Consider the following 15,924-nt stretch of genomic DNA (forward strand, 5'->3'; position numbering starts at 1 on the left):
TACAACCTCTGTTGTAGAGGCACAAAAGCCTATCAGTGCCTTTTCGGTGTGTGTTTGTTTTTTGAGAGAAAGAGAGCAGGGGGCAGTGAGGGGAAAGGGGCAGAATCCTAAATAGGCTTCCTGCCCAGCACGGAGCCTGACAAAGGGCTTGATCCCAAAACCCAGAGATCATGACCTGAGCCAAAATCAAGAGTCAGATGTTTAACCAATTGAGCCACTTTGGCACCCCCTAATCAGTGCCCTTATTAACTTTATGTTATATAAATTATTTTAGTAAAATTTTGGATTTCTGATTGGGCCAAATTATGATTTATTTTTAATTTTAAAATATCCTCCACCTACATCTAGGTTTTTGTGTTTTGTTAAAAAAAAATATTTTAGTGTTAACTTATTCTTATGCAGAACTTCTAGGTGGTTATAGGAAAGGGAGAGGAGAGGAGTATGCAGGTGTCTCTCTCATTCTAAATCTTTCCAATCCACCTTCCATTAAAATTTGCACTTAGAGAACTAGAGCATGCTCTCCTTTGGACAGTGCAGGTAGCCCTCTTGTCTGCATTCTTCACTCCCTTGGTATGTTAATATAGGGAGGCATTCACTAAGGATTAAGCATCCAGGCTATGGGTCTTACATTGTCAAGCAACTGGGGAATTTTGGCAGATGTTGGGGTTGGGATGAGAGGTGAAAGAATGAGGTAATTCCCTTGCCCTAGGGCTCCCTTTGGATTAAACATTGGGCCATTAGTCTCTTAGGGTGTAACTCACAGTACACAGTACGGTGCCTATGTTACAGGAGAGTCTGTATCTTGCTGGTGACAGCAGCAAGGTAGATAGCAACAAAGGAGACAGGTAGCCACTACCATCAACTAAGTATCTCATCACCAATGAGATCAGGGTACCATTTCACTACCATGGAATGGCCTAACCAACACCTTCTTCTATAGGGGTTGCCAGAAACAAATGGACAAATGAGGTTTTGCCTTAAATAATATTAAAGAAATACCAAGCCAAAGATATGAGGGTCCTTGGGATAGGGACTGTATGAAATATATGCTGTGACCAAAACCCACTGGAATGCTATGTCTGGAAAGAGTGGTTCAAGTGGCTCATCACTCCTCCAGGACTAGGGTGGTCCCATCTGGGTAAGCATCTAGCTGTTGGAATTTAGAAATTAGCATTCTATGTTTTGAATATTTCCATGTTAAGGAAATTTGTATAAGGAAGACAAGCAACCACCAGTAGACAAAACAACAAGCAACAAGTCTCGGACAATAGCTTGCCCTTAATGGTAGTTTCCTCCCAAACCACTCTTGTGGAGGTTTATAGACCCACAATTAGTAATTCAACAGCTAACCTCCAATAGACTACGGTTGAGTCAGTGGTCATAGCCACACCATTCTGTTCACTGGCCATAGCGCCAAAGTTTTATAAGTTTTAAAGAATCTTTTGATGTGTAACAGACACACAAACACTCAAAAGTATATGTGGGGCCAAACGCTATTATTTAGCTACAAACAGAGAAGATAGCTAGGCAGGGCCACACCATGAGCTGTGACAGGGTAACAGTAATCTGGAGCTTTGGGGGAAGTTTATGTATTATTTGTGAGGTGGGGCTGGCCCTGGGTCCCTATGGATTGGCTAATTAAAACAATTTTGTGAACTCCTGGGCATAAAGCCTAACCTGACTTGTATAGTACCCGGTCCTGGGGTGAGTGCATAGTTGCCTGCAGTATGAGAATCAGATAAGAAAAGTGGTTGTGTTGATTAAATCTTAGCTACTTAAAAAAGGAAACTAATAGTTCTCTGGCAGGGCCTCAAAACTAGGTCAAGATAGCATTAAAACAAAGAAAACAAAACAAACAAAAGACTATATTACAGATACAAAAATGTCTTGAAAAGAAAAAGAAAATAGGTAGAAAGTCTACTTTAGTAGAATATAAGATATAACCTATACACATAAGAATTATAAGACTTCAACAAATTGTATTGCTCCACAGACGGAGGGGGTATTTGGCAGAGAATTATAAGGGGTTTAGATAAAGGAGAAGGACTGATTGGGAAAATTATAGGTTTTTCACCTGGAATTCATGGTATAATGCAATGGCTAAAGTACCTGAAAATTACTTTAAAAATCTGCTAAGTAAATCCTGGTTTCAATAGTGGCCTATAGTTAATGATGAAATCCCAATATATCACTCCATACTCTAATGCAAATGGGCCAAAGTTTTAGGGAAAAAGAATGTTGAAATGGATCTATTATATGCAATCTTCTCAATTACCCTTCAGATAGACTGAAAAAAAAATCCACTCTTTATGAGGAGAAATGTTTTGATGAGGGGCCATTAGAATTCTTCAAAGTCTCTAAGGTTACTGAATTCTGTTAAGATGGAGATGATGGTGGGAGATGTAAAAAAAAATGGAATTGAGTTACTTAACCTCAGTGGGATTGATGGAATTGTTTAAAAGTAGAGGCTGAGTGATAGTCTTTAACTCTTAGCCACATGATGAAAAACACTATAGCCATAAACCACATAGTATGGGTTACCTATTTACTTACTTCCTTATTTGGTCTTCAAGGATATAGGGCACTGGGGACTTTAATGGCTGGAGGTTTAAAAATGAATGAGATTACCAAACTAATATGGTAAAACTGACATACATAATAAGAAAAAGTTTTATAACTGGGAGGGAGAAACTTTACCTGAATTATATAGTGCAGCTTCATGCTCTTAACCCATTTAAAAGATGAAGAGTTAAAGACCTACAGCATCTGGATTGAGGGGAAGCCAGAATCCACTTGACGAAGAATCTTGCAATATGATCACAGATACATACTTGAATCTTCCTTCAAACTCTCTCAAGAGGAAAATAAGTAATAAATCTTGCAGGAATTATTATTGCCTGGCTTTGAACTGTTTCTGGAAACTAATCAGGTGGAGGACTTATGGAGGTCAGGTGATAAATGGAGTCTAAACCCAAGTTACCTTCAATACAATCTTAGACCCATTCTATACTTGTTCTTCTCACCTCAAAATAAATAGAGGGTACAAACATAAGAAATAACTGTCAGAATACCCACATTCGTTCTTCAATCCATGAAGGGAGGACGGCTGTGGAAGAAAGGGCCAAGTAGAAGCCATTGGAATTGCACCTGCCCAACCCTGACTTACTAGGAAACAAAACAAAACAAAAATATCACACCTCTAGAGGAATTACAAAGATTAGTGCCACCATCAATAACCTGAAATATGCAAGAGTGCTAATTCCTACCACATCCCCATTTAATATGCCTATTTGGACAGTGTAAAGCCAGATGTGTCAAGGAGAATGACAGTCGATTATCACCCACATAATTAGGTAGTGATTCCAAGCACAGCTGCATTTCCAGATATGGTATCTCCCCTGGAGAAAATTAACACAGACCCTGACACCTGGTTTACAGCTATTGAAATAGAAATGCATTTGCCCTATCTCAGCCAGCAAAGGAAAACATAAGCAGACTGCTGTCACATGATAAATACAAGAGTGTACCCTTCCTGTCTTTTTAAGGGCTATGTCAACTCCTCAGCTCCCTGTCATAAAATATTCCAGACTAGGAACATGTGTTGTCTTGATACTATACAGAGTATAACCCTGGTCCATTTCATTTCTGGTTGTATGGTCATTCCAAAACAGATGCATAGGAAATAGCCAGCATCCTATATCCTTAATAAAAACAGAGGATGCTGAAGGGTAACAAATCCCTCAATATTCAGGGATCTGTAAAATCGATGAATTGTCTTGGGAGTCAAATGATCTGGAGCATGTTTTCCAATGCTGCAGAAAGAAAGAAAAAGTGTGGCACCTCTCAACAACCACCATCAACAAATAGGGACAATACACACAACACATAAGCACAATGGAATATTGTTTATGGATTCTGAAGGCAATATGTATCACATTTGGCCATCCTATTCCAATCTACTTCTTGGGTAATATGAAAGGCTGTTAATTTTGAGCTGGCCCAGAGCAAGAAGGGCTCTGTAATAGATCCAGGTTGCCGTGCAATTGCCCTCCACATGGGCGTTATGACCCAGAAACCTATTGTTATTTAAAGTGTCTGTGTTAGAGAGATAATTTTCATGGAGCTTTGATAATCCCCAGTGAGAGATCAGGAATCCTAAATCATAGATTTGGGACTAAGGCCATGAACTCTTCTACTGACAAATTATTCTCCATTTAAAATGTTGTATGGCTCATACTGAAGTTTGCTTATGAATATGTTATCTTACATGGCAATAGGACTTCATACATGTGGTTACATTAAGAAACTTGGGATTGAAAAACTATCCTGAATTATCCAGGTGGGCCGAATGTCACAAGGATCCTAATAAAATGAAGCCAAGAGTTTCAAAGTCAGAAAAATCAGATGACAGAATTAGAGGTCAGTGTTGATTCTGAGGATGAAGAATGGTTCCATGAGCCAAGGAATGCAAGTGCCCTCTAAAAGCTGGAAATGGTAAGAAAACAAACTGTCCCCTAAAGTCTCCAAAAAAAAACATGTATCCCAGTCAGTATCAGATTATTGGAATCCTAAAATCTAAAACTATAAGAAGATTAATTTTTATTGTTTGAGCCACTAAGTTTGTGGTAACTTGTTAGAGTAGATATAGGAAACTAATACAATGAGACAAAATCATGGGCTTGAGTAGTTCCTAAAATCTTAGGGGGAAAAAGGAGAGGAGGTGCCTGGGTGGCTCAGTCAGTTAAGCATCTGACTTTTTTTTTAAGACTTATTTATTTATTGATTTATTTATGATAGACAGAGAGAGAGAGAGAGAGGCAGAGACACAGGCAGAGGGAGAAGCAGGCTCCATGCCAAGAACCCAACGTGGGACTCGATCCCGGGACTCCAGGATCATGCCCTGGGCCAAAGGCAGGCGCTAAACTGCTGAGCCACCCAGGGATCCCCAAGCATCCGACTCTTAATATCAGCTTGGGTCATGATCAGGGGTTGTGAGATCAAGGAGATCAAGTCATGATTTGAGCTAAGTGCTCAGCACAGTCTCTGCTTTAATTCTCTCTCCCTCTGCCCCTCCCCACACTCACATGCATGAGCTCTCACTCTCTCTCACAAATAAATAATAAATCTAAAAAAAAATAATAAAGGCTACATGTGCAGATGTCGTAGATTCCTACACTAGATCTCCATTGCTTTTGTTTTCCATTTGCTTTGCTTTTTTGCTTTGCTTTTGCTTTTCTTTTTTCCAAGTTCACACCTGTGGCTTCTGCTCAAAATTAATGGAACAGAAAACAGCAAGAACCTGATTTGTGAATATGTCTGTACATTCTGCTGCTATCAGTCAAAAGTGAAGGACTTCTTCCCTATGGCCTCACTCAAAAGAGCCCTAAAAGACAGCAGAGAAGGGAAATTATTCTTTATGGATAGATCTTTGAAACTCATAAACAATATTTAGCACTTTGACTAGGTGTTCAGTGGCAAACAAACAAATATTGGAACGTGGTACAGAAAGTCTATGGGAATGATGATGTATGGATACATGAAAATGGAGTGTGAAGATATTTATGTTGCACAAAAATGCTTACCAAAGCATTTAATGCAAAGAAAGCATGCAGTTATTAGATATATCAGATGACCAATAGTATAAATATCAGCTTCTTTTCCTAGGCTCTCTGAGTTTACACAATGGCCTCGTGTATAAACCTGTAACGGAAGCAAGGAGAGGCAGACAGGCAGGAGCTCAACAACATGAACTTCTTATAAACACTAATATGGATAGTACTATTATTGAATGTGCAACATGTTTTAGCAGGAAGCAGTGCTGAATCCATGAGGCATTCCCATTTACCTGGAAAAAATAGCCACCTGGTGGATGTCTGATTACACAAATCATCTTTGAAGGATCATGGAGAAGGAATTTGATTCCATAGCAACCGCCCTATCTATTTCTGTAGATTCACACACAATATTTCCTCTGACCACTGGATATGCTTTAGAGGAAATGAATGTGGCAAAGGATTCACACTCACAGAATTAACTGATCCTCTATGTCCCATCACCCAGAAAAAACCTTAGCAATTGGAAGGGTGGTAAAATCTGAAAGAGTGCTTGCAAAACAAAGATGTCAATCTTTAGGATATGGCAACTGCCATAAACCAGCATCTCTTCCATAATCAGAATGTATAATACTGGGAACCAAGGGATAAGGATGACAAATTATATGATTATCTCTAAAAATTATTTGGAGAATTTTTTTTTCAACTTCACAATTTCTGATTTGGTTAGCTTGGACATCTTTGAGCTCAATGAAGAAATGTTTTCTCTGAGGGATAGGGTCAGAATTCTACTGAATTAAAAATATATGACTGTCATCTGCTTAGACTGGGATTCTCATGTTGTTTGAATGAATATGAAGAGGAGACTATGTACTAGCCAGGAAGATCGATCTCAATCACCAGAAGAAAACTGGTTTCTGCGACACTATGGAAGACAGCAGGACAGTGCCTGGAACCCTGGTTATTTATTTGGGATCCCTATTATTAGATTCTCACTTTATAATTCTGGTTAATAGAAAACGGAGGTAAACTCAAATAAGAAATAACTCCAAAAGATGAAGGTTCACCCTATTGGTTAAAATGTCCATTCAATTGAGCAGCTACTTGAGGGAAAGAGAGGTGGTAGGAAGTACTAATAATATAGAGGCATGATTACAAATTCAGTTCTTCTCACCAGCTGAAGTGAAGACTGTACTGTATTAATGAGTATACCACCTTAACCCCACTGCCTTATATGGAGAACACTAATGATGTCTAATATATTCAGTTTCAGGTGGAAGTTGAACTGAGTTGACATTGGCAAATGTTGATGTGGTAGCATCTGGGACCTCAAGTTCTCCTGTGTTATGAAAATTACATTTTAACCCAAATAAAATGTCAGAATGAATGCTGAGGGTGTAATGGAGTACACTGTTCTGAAGTTCTTTCCTTTGTGACTCCATACATTCTCCATTTTCTTCATCTGTTGTCCTCTCTGGGAAGCTACCCTGTATGGACCACATGGCATCTGATGGCTAGAATGCTGGGAACATTGAGAGATCTAGCAGGCATGGAAAAGTCAGTTGGTGGTATTCACTCTCTTGGCTCATTGCTTTAATAGTTGCTGCAGGCCTGCTGTGACCCCACAAGAAATCTCAGGTTCTCAAGAGGCAGTTCTCTCCTACAGCTACTTGCCCTGGTTTCTAGTGACCTTGCTATCTTGTAGCACTGTAAGGACTCTGGGTAATTACGGCACCCTAAGGTCCTACACTTTCCCTTTTGGCTTCCCTATACTGTTGCCATGCCATAGTCCCTGTATTATGCTCTTCTCAAAATGTGCTCATTTGAGTTAGATCCCTTTTATTCCAGAATGCTGACTAATAACATTGCTCTACAACATGCCAAGCACTATACATGTATTAATGTGTCCGGATACAACAGGGAAATAACTTTAAAATTATACCCTATTTTTTCAACTGATGAAATGTCTGCATTTCAAAGGTGCTACCATTTTCTCTCTGCCATGTGGAACAGCAACAAGGACACATAAACTTGAAGGAAGGTCAGCCAAACCGCTATCCTGTTACCCATGAATAGAGGACATACCAACTTGCTCTTAGGTAAGCCTAGAAGCTATGAATGGGTTAAAATGCAAATACATCGGAATTGCATGTTTAGTATCATCTTAAGAGAGAAAAAAATTGTTCAAGTAGTTCACAATTTGTTTCCTATTTAAATAAACATTTTTTTTTTCCAAAACATGATTTTAACTTCCAGGTATTAGAAAGCCCAGAAACTTACTCATAGTCAATGTCCCAATTTTGGCACTGTAGAAACTTGCTATGAACAAGAAAATACCCAGATGTGGACTAACCGCTTATGTTTCATGAAGTCACCTAATACCTACTATAGATTTTCTTTGCTTGTTATAAATAAAACTGAGAAAAAGAACAGCCTGTACTGTTAAAGAAATAATCTGGTTTGAGGTGACTTATTTCAGATGTATGAAAATATTTCAACATGATTCTCAAAAGTGACTTGAGAAAATGTGGACAGGCGATCAGAAGATTCAGAGTAGTTAGTGGTTTCTTCTAATATGCAGGTGAGAGATAAATTAAAAGAATATTTTAAGACTGCACTATGATGAATGTTGTCCAGTAAGAACAAGTGACAGAAATGTTATGCAATTTTGACAGTTTCAAAATTAACTTAAGGTATGGACAGGGCATCAAAGAACTATGAAGAGAGTTTTGAGAAAAGCTTGCAGAAATTCACAATGATGCCGAGTTTTGGAGAAAGACTGAATCAGTTTTTTTGTTTTGTTTTGTTTTGTTTTGTTTTGTTTTTTAAGAGCGTAAGAGAAGATAGTATATTTTTGAAATTATATTTAGATGCAGAAGTGTCAAATTGCCCAACATTCAGAGAAGATAATTCTCAGTATGACTAGAGAGGGGTCAGCATGTGGAGTACAGGTAGCTTAAAAAGAGGGAGTTAGGGCAGCCCCAGTGGCCCAGGGGTTTAGCACTGCCTTCGGCCCAGGGTGTGATCCTGGGGACCCGGGATCAAGTCCCACGTCGGGCTCCCTGCATGGAGCCTGCTTCTCCCTCTGTCTGTGTCTCTGCCCCTCTCTCTCTCTCTCTCTCTCTCTCTCTCTCTGTGTCTCTCATGAATAAATGAATAAAATCTTTAAAACAAGGAAAAAATTTAAAAAACAACAACAACACCATTGCTCATTGCTAGTCAAAACAACATAGGTGTAGAAATAGAACCACAAAGCCTCTCACATTCTGTAAACTATTATAACCAGAAGAAGAATCACTCTTACCAAGATGAATTTATAAAAAACAAAAGCGGGAGGGGGGGGAGTTAAACAGATTGTTGAGGAATTGTGTGTTTAAGACAAGGAGTATGAAAATTATATTGGAATCTTGGGGTCCATGTAATAATTCTAATAACAACATTGGCCTGATTAGTGTAGAATTTTAGCCAGTTTCCTCAGAGCAATGTCAGATACATATGAAGGGGCCTAGAAAGTGGAGAGTAAACTAGAAAACTTTTATAGACATAAGAACGGAATGCAGAGATGAATTCAAGAGTAGAAATACAATGAACTAAACTAACTGTATGGGTAGATAATGAGAGTCAGTAACCACAAATGATCTCTGGTTTCTGGCTTGTGGGATGAGTTGATATTAGCACCAGTAAGATAGGAAAAACACTGAAAAGGAACAGATTCCAGAGAAAAGTGTAATTTAAGTTTTATTAGGCTTAAATTTAAAAGTACAATTCAAGTTTTAATTAGCTAAAATTTATTAGGCTTAAATAATGTAGAGTCATTAAAAAAGGATGTGGAAAGAAAATGAAAATGCAGGTTGGAGGATAGAAGGTGCTGGCACTAGTTTGGCTGTTCAGTGCATACATATCCAACCCCCTCGCCACAGGTCCCTCAGCAGGCAGTCCTGTATCACTGTGTGCTGTGCTGTTACAGCTCCACGAGGGTTAGCACAGCTTCTTGCTCTGCCCTGGAGAGGATGAGAAGCAAAGGGGAAGGGTAGCACCGGCTACATGTGTTTCCCCTTCTCAGATGGCTGGGCCCATGTTCATCTACTGGTTTAAAAAAGTAGTAATCAAAGTATTTAGTTGCTTTGAAGGGAAAAAGAGGATAAGATACCGGTTTTGGTTTAGTCAGTCAATAGTCACTTCCATGGAGAAATCAGGATGTTACAAACTGGATAGTAAACATAAATCTAAATATATCAATAAGTTGTATCAACGTAAATAGGGCAAACAGATCCACTAATTGTCACTCAGCTTCAAGTTCAATTGCATGTTTTTTTAAGTACAGCAAATCTAAAATACAATGCCACAGAAAGGTTGAGCATACGGCAATGAAAAATGATACCATGCAAAATACAAGTCCCACAAAGAAACACTAAATATAGGTCAACATGTTTTAATATGAAGTCCATTAATAGAGATTAAGGGAATTTAGTAATTAATTAGAGATGGATTTCATAATTATTTTAATGATTAAGTGATCAATTACTTTGTAGTTAATTGGAGTTTAATAACAAAATAATTGTCCATTAATTATTAATGCTATTAATATGAAGCTAATGAATTAAAAGAAACAATCCACTAAGAAATTATAGCAATCAATTATATCATTGTATAAATATTGCAAACTAGCTCTCTGAAATACATGAAGCAAAGTTTCATGAACCCTCCTTTATTTTGATGAGTTTAAGGAAACATATCCATCAAATGTCTGATAAAAGAAAATATAGATCTATACATAAAAGTTCACAACAATAAATAAATAGTACTAATAATTGTAAACACATTATTGAGCCAAAATAAATGAACCTAAAATTTCTGAGGTTCTGACTCAAAAGAATGACCATAAAGTCAGTGAAGAAACTTATGAGTGAAAGTCACAGAAACTAAGGTATGTGTTGCTTCAAGTATTGCTTTCAATATCTAGGAATTAAATAGTATTTATGCAGAATCATTCTGATTGGAAAAGTAGAGTTAGAGACCTTTAACCAAATGACTGAATAAAGCAACTCTGTTAACAAGATGGCATAGAAACATATTTATATCTAGGACCCAGAAGGAAACATATCCTATGAAAAGATGAAGCTGAATGACTTTTATAGGAATTTCCATTTTCCTAAGGAATTAAAGTAAAGCCTCATTCCATATTGTTTAAAGTCCCGGTATTACTAAGAGATGTATAACTTTAAAAAGTTCTATATTAACTCACACTGATTGGATTAAGGATCTAAATATGGAAAACAAATGCTTTTTAAAGTATAGAAGAAAACACATGAGTATTACTATCATGACCTCAGTTTACAGTAGCTTATTTGAACACAAAATGTACAGTCTACATTTGAAAAGATTAGAATATCTAACTATATTTAAATAATAAATAAAAGGCCTATGTCAAACAATAAAATCGAAGACAGAGGTATCCCATAAAATTTATATTTTTAGTTCATGTGCCTATGAAAAGATTAGTATTTATAACGTATAAAAACTACAAATAAAATTAAAGTGGAAAAGTGAAATTGATGATCAAATATAAATGAAAAATTTACCATAGAGATACCCTGAATTCCAATAATCAATTTGAAAACAATAATTAAATGCACTAGTAATCAAGAAACTCCAAATTAATACACACAATACACACTATGTGACACTACTGTACATTAACCAGAGGAATACATTGTAAGTCTGACAATATCAATTATTCAAGATACATGTAAAAATAGAAACTTCAGTAAACTACTGAATAAAGTGTAAATTCAATTAGAATTATTATATAATTCATACCAGAAGGGTAGCAATTTCACTTTTGGCAATAAAACTCAATCTAAAAGAAAGAAGATGAAAAGGGGGCAAAAAGAATGGATGAGATAAATAATAAACAATTAGTAAGATTGTAGATTTAAGCTAAATGATATCAATAATGCTCTTATATGTACATATTCTTAACGTGCCCAATTAAAGGCAGAAATTGTCTGATTGGATTTAAAAAAACAAGATTAGATTGTATCCTGACTAAAGAACACCAATTTTATATATAAAGACTCCATCAGGTTAAAAATATAAGGAAGAGAAAAATGTGATTATGTTGACTGATAGGTCAAAGCTGCAATAACTATATTGCTGGCATAAAAAGTATATTTCAGCTAAGGAAATATTAACAAAGAATAATTTCACAATGTCAAAGTCATCAAGTTTTCCAGAGAACTCAACAATTCTAGGCATTTGTGAACATAACTATAGAATTATGAACATAACTACCAAATTTCAAATTATATGAAGTAAAGAAAAATGATATAGCTACTAGAAGAAATAAACAGATGCACAGGATAACTGAAAGAAAAAATAGAAAAATCAGTAAGAATACAAAACAGTTTAACAACACTATTAACCAGGTTGACCTAGTTAAATTATTTAGAACAGTTTATCCAAAACAAAATTCAGTTTATTTTCAGGTACACTCAGAACTATTACCAAGATAAACTATATTTGGTGTCTTAAAAGAAGTCTCATTAGATATAAAATGATGCAAATATTCTAATGTTTGTTCTCTGACCACTACACAATTAAGTTAAAAATCAAAAACATGACAATATATGGAAAATGCCTCAATATTGGGAAATTAAATAGCACACCTTTAAATAACTCATTGGTCAAAGACGAAATCAAAATGAGAAATGAGGGATGCCTGGATGGCTCGGCGGTTGAGCATCTGCCTTCGGCCCAGGGCGTCATCCTGGAGTCCCAGGATCAAGTCCCACATCGGGCTCCCTGCATGGAGCCTGCTTCTCCCTCCGCCTGTGTCTCTGCCTCTCTCTCTCTGTCATGAATAAATAAATAAAATCTTTAAAAAAATGAGAAGTGAGAATGTATTTTGAACTGAATTAAAATGAAAATACAACATATCAAAGTTTGAGGGATTCTACCAAAGCCACACAGAAGAGGAAGTCTATAACAACAAGCTCCTACTATTAGGACCAAAAAAAATTTTTTTCATATCAATGATATAATTTAAAAAAAAACAACACAGAAAACAGAGCAAATTTAATCCAAAATAGTAAGAGAAAGAAAATAATATCATCAAAGCACAAGTCTGTAAAATTAAAAAACTGATAATTCAGATTTAATCAAAATTAACATTTACTGTCTGAAAGACACTTTTAAAGAATGTAAATGCAAGAATCAGACTTGAAAGAAATATTTGGAAATTGCACGTCCAATAGAGTATTCAGAATATAAAAGCAAGTATCAAATCTCAAATAGAAGAAACAAAATTAAATGTGAGCACAATGTTTGAACTTATACTTCAGCAAAGATGTTAAGGAGACAGCAAACATGCACTTGCAAAATGTAAAACTATATTAGTCATCAGAGAAATGCAAATATAATATACAATGAGATATTACTATGTATTTTTGGAAAGTCTAAAGTTAAAAAGTCTGATTATAACAAGTGGTGGTGACAATACAGAACAGTCCTTCTGGTGGGACATTAAAAGGGAACAGCCAATTAGGAAAATAGTTTTGGTGGTTTCTTGTAAGGTTAATAAACAGTTCCACATGACCTGCCTATTCCATTTCTAGGTATTCACCCAAGACTAACTTTAAAGGAGAATGTTGAACTTCATTAACATTAAAATATACCATCAGAAGAATGTAAAGGCAAGTCACAATAATGGAGGAGATATCTGCAATACAGGTATCTGCAAAAGGTTTTAATTCATTTTTTAAAAAGATTTTATTTATTTATTCATGAGAGACACAGACTGAGAGAGAGAGGCAGAGACACAGGCAGGGGGAGAAGCAGGCTCCACTAAGGGAGCCCAATATGGGACTTGATCCTGGATCCTAGGATCACAACCTGAGCCAAAGGCAGGTGCCCAACTGCTGAGCCATCCAGGCATCCCAAAAGGTTTTAATTCATAACATGCAAGTCAACTCCCATGAATACCTGAGAGGCAAACAACCAAATCAATTAAAAATGGCAGAAAGGCTTGAATATGGGTTGTACATTACGAAAGAGAATTATAAATCCTAAAATCATATGTTTTAACTTTAAAAAATCTGCTTTGATGATTATCCTTGAGGATGAATCTTTTTGTCATGGAAATGGAGACCAAGCACTGGGTTTAATGTATTTGGTATGGGTTTTTCCCTATCATTTCCAGATCATATCATGTAACTTTAAAATCAGTAGGAGTACAAGAAGTATTTATTGAATTGAGATGGAATACTAACTCACGTACATACTAAAATGTCTTAAGTACATCCATTTATATTTTTTTCACTTTTCACTTGGATTTTCAAAAATTATACAGAGAAAATTGCACTTAAGTTGACCACCTTCATAATCTCTTTTGAATGTTTCTTGGCATTTTTCAGGATACCTAAAATTATATAAATGTGGATAATAGCCTATATATTTAACTCAAAGACAGAGAACCAAGGCTTATTTCTAAAATTATATTTACACTTTGGAAAAAGAAAATTAATCCAAGAAATAACTGGGAAAATATGTTTAAAAATAAATAGTGAATATAGAATATAATAATAGGCAAATTACTATGAGGTGCTGAGAAATTAGTTATTCTTCAAATAAATTCAATGTGGAAAGTATATAGTTTTCCATGTGAATAATCATGACTCCAAAGTAGTAGGGATTTTTTTTGTCTTTTAAATATGATGCCAGTTTTCTGTCATTCCTCCTTTCTGATTATTACTTTGCATTAACAGTTTTGCTTAAAAGCTATATAAGCTGCAGACACAGTCTAAGAAGAGAGATGATATGTTTGACAGTCCATATATGGATATCTAATTTTTGGATTATGACATCATGAAAACAGGAGACCACCAAAGTAACTTCCAAATGTGAATGTGGCAAAGAGCTCCAAGGAAAAGTACATTGCCTGCTACAGCCTATGAAATATGTATTAACAGAGAAGTCTTCTATTGAAGATGAAATTTATAAAGAGTCTTTCATTCTCTGCCATAAGAAAACCTCATATATCACTCTTCAAAAAGAGGGAGGAAGAGTTCACTGGAATCGCATAATAAAATGTCAGTACTGGGTGGGTGATTAAAAACACCATCTAAATTCTATTTGGGCAGGACACTTGAGAATCCAGATCAAATAGGCCATGTATCAAGAGAGCCGACTAAATGTCACAATGTTCCATAGTGACAGATTAGATAAGTGCCAGAGAAATATATAGGCCTAAAACAAGAATTACTAAGCAGACATCTTCAAATATGCTTCTTAAGCAGGGACATTTTAAATGGTGGGATTTATCATTAATATGTTTATAGGATCTTTTAAATTTTATTTAACTTTTGACATATCTCAAAGAATGCAATCTATCAGATATCCCAGTATTTAACAATTTCTCTTGAATATGATGCTAAAGAGGCCCAGCTTAGATGAGAGAATATGGTGTTTCCACACAAATTTGATGCTTTCCGTCCTGAAATGTTTTATCATTATCCTATTTTTTTCATTTGTTGGCTTTCATACTGTTCTCCAAAAGTCTAGTTTTACAATGGAATCCCATTAATAAATAATTTAGCATATAGTCATATAAGAACTTAGGATTTTGAAGATTTCAGGGGATAACCAAACAAAGTGACAAGGGACAGCCATTTCTGAAGATGAAATAGAGGAAACTTGTAATAAGAGAAATACATTTGGGCACTATTTTCCCACTGGTCTATGCAAACTCAGAATGACCTTAACTTCTTCACACCATTCCACTCAGAAGTAAAACTAGTGATTTATTTTTGATGCATATGTCTGAACGCAAGCATGTCCTCCCCTTCTTTTCTTTTTTTTTTTGTTTTTGTTTTTCTTCTATGCTACTCTGTATCTGCTGCATTGCTGCCCAAAACACGTGGTGTTTATGAATGATTAATTTGATAAAATAAAATATGTAACACCATGATCTACTGTCATTGCATTTTGTGAGCTAATAAAGATTTTCATTCTTTTACTGGCGTAATAGGAGTAAAGTGCACTAACTTTAACACTGAAATTTTTATTTTGTATACACACATGTAATCATACTTAAAGGGGGAAGGTGGGACGCCTGGGTGGCTCAGCAGTTGAGCACCTGCCTTTGGCCCGGGGCACGATCCTGGAGTCCGGGGGTCGAGTGAGTCCCACATCGGGCTCCACGCAGGGAGCCTGCTTCTCTCTCTGCCTGTGTCTCTCATGAATAAATAAATAAAGTCTTTAAAAAAAAAACCTTAAAGGGGGAAGGTAAAAATAATTGCAGGACCATGGATGACTGCCTCTTGACATCACAGTCAATATTCACCTCAAGTTAACATATTCTAGCTTCCCTCAA

General features: G+C 36.1%; 2 long non-coding RNA genes across 19 annotated transcripts in view; one reads left to right on the forward strand and one right to left on the reverse strand.

The window, feature by feature from the left end:
• LOC140632717 (uncharacterized) overlaps positions 1-15,924 on the reverse strand; it is a 341,247-nt gene that overhangs the window by 235,932 nt on the left and 89,391 nt on the right. For 4 of the 18 annotated variants that reach the window (XR_012030376.1, XR_012030378.1, XR_012030377.1 and 1 more), the window contains one exon: positions 9,265-9,553. The exons of 12 other annotated variants lie outside the window; for them this stretch is intronic. This is a non-coding gene — a long non-coding RNA (uncharacterized lncRNA). Of the gene's footprint in view, positions 1-9,264; positions 9,554-12,220; positions 12,406-15,924 lie in introns of those variants that run through there. 2 more of the 18 variants (XR_012030379.1, XR_012030380.1) reach the window with 1 other exon arrangement.
• LOC140632720 (uncharacterized) lies at positions 6,993-15,465 on the forward strand. Its single transcript, XR_012030403.1, has 4 exons — positions 6,993-7,109; positions 7,533-7,651; positions 13,169-13,283; positions 14,318-15,465. It is a non-coding gene; the product is annotated as an uncharacterized lncRNA (long non-coding RNA).

This window comes from Canis lupus, chromosome 4 (assembly GCF_048164855.1).
Source record: "Canis lupus baileyi chromosome 4, mCanLup2.hap1, whole genome shotgun sequence".
Taxonomy (NCBI): Eukaryota; Metazoa; Chordata; class Mammalia; order Carnivora; family Canidae; genus Canis; species Canis lupus.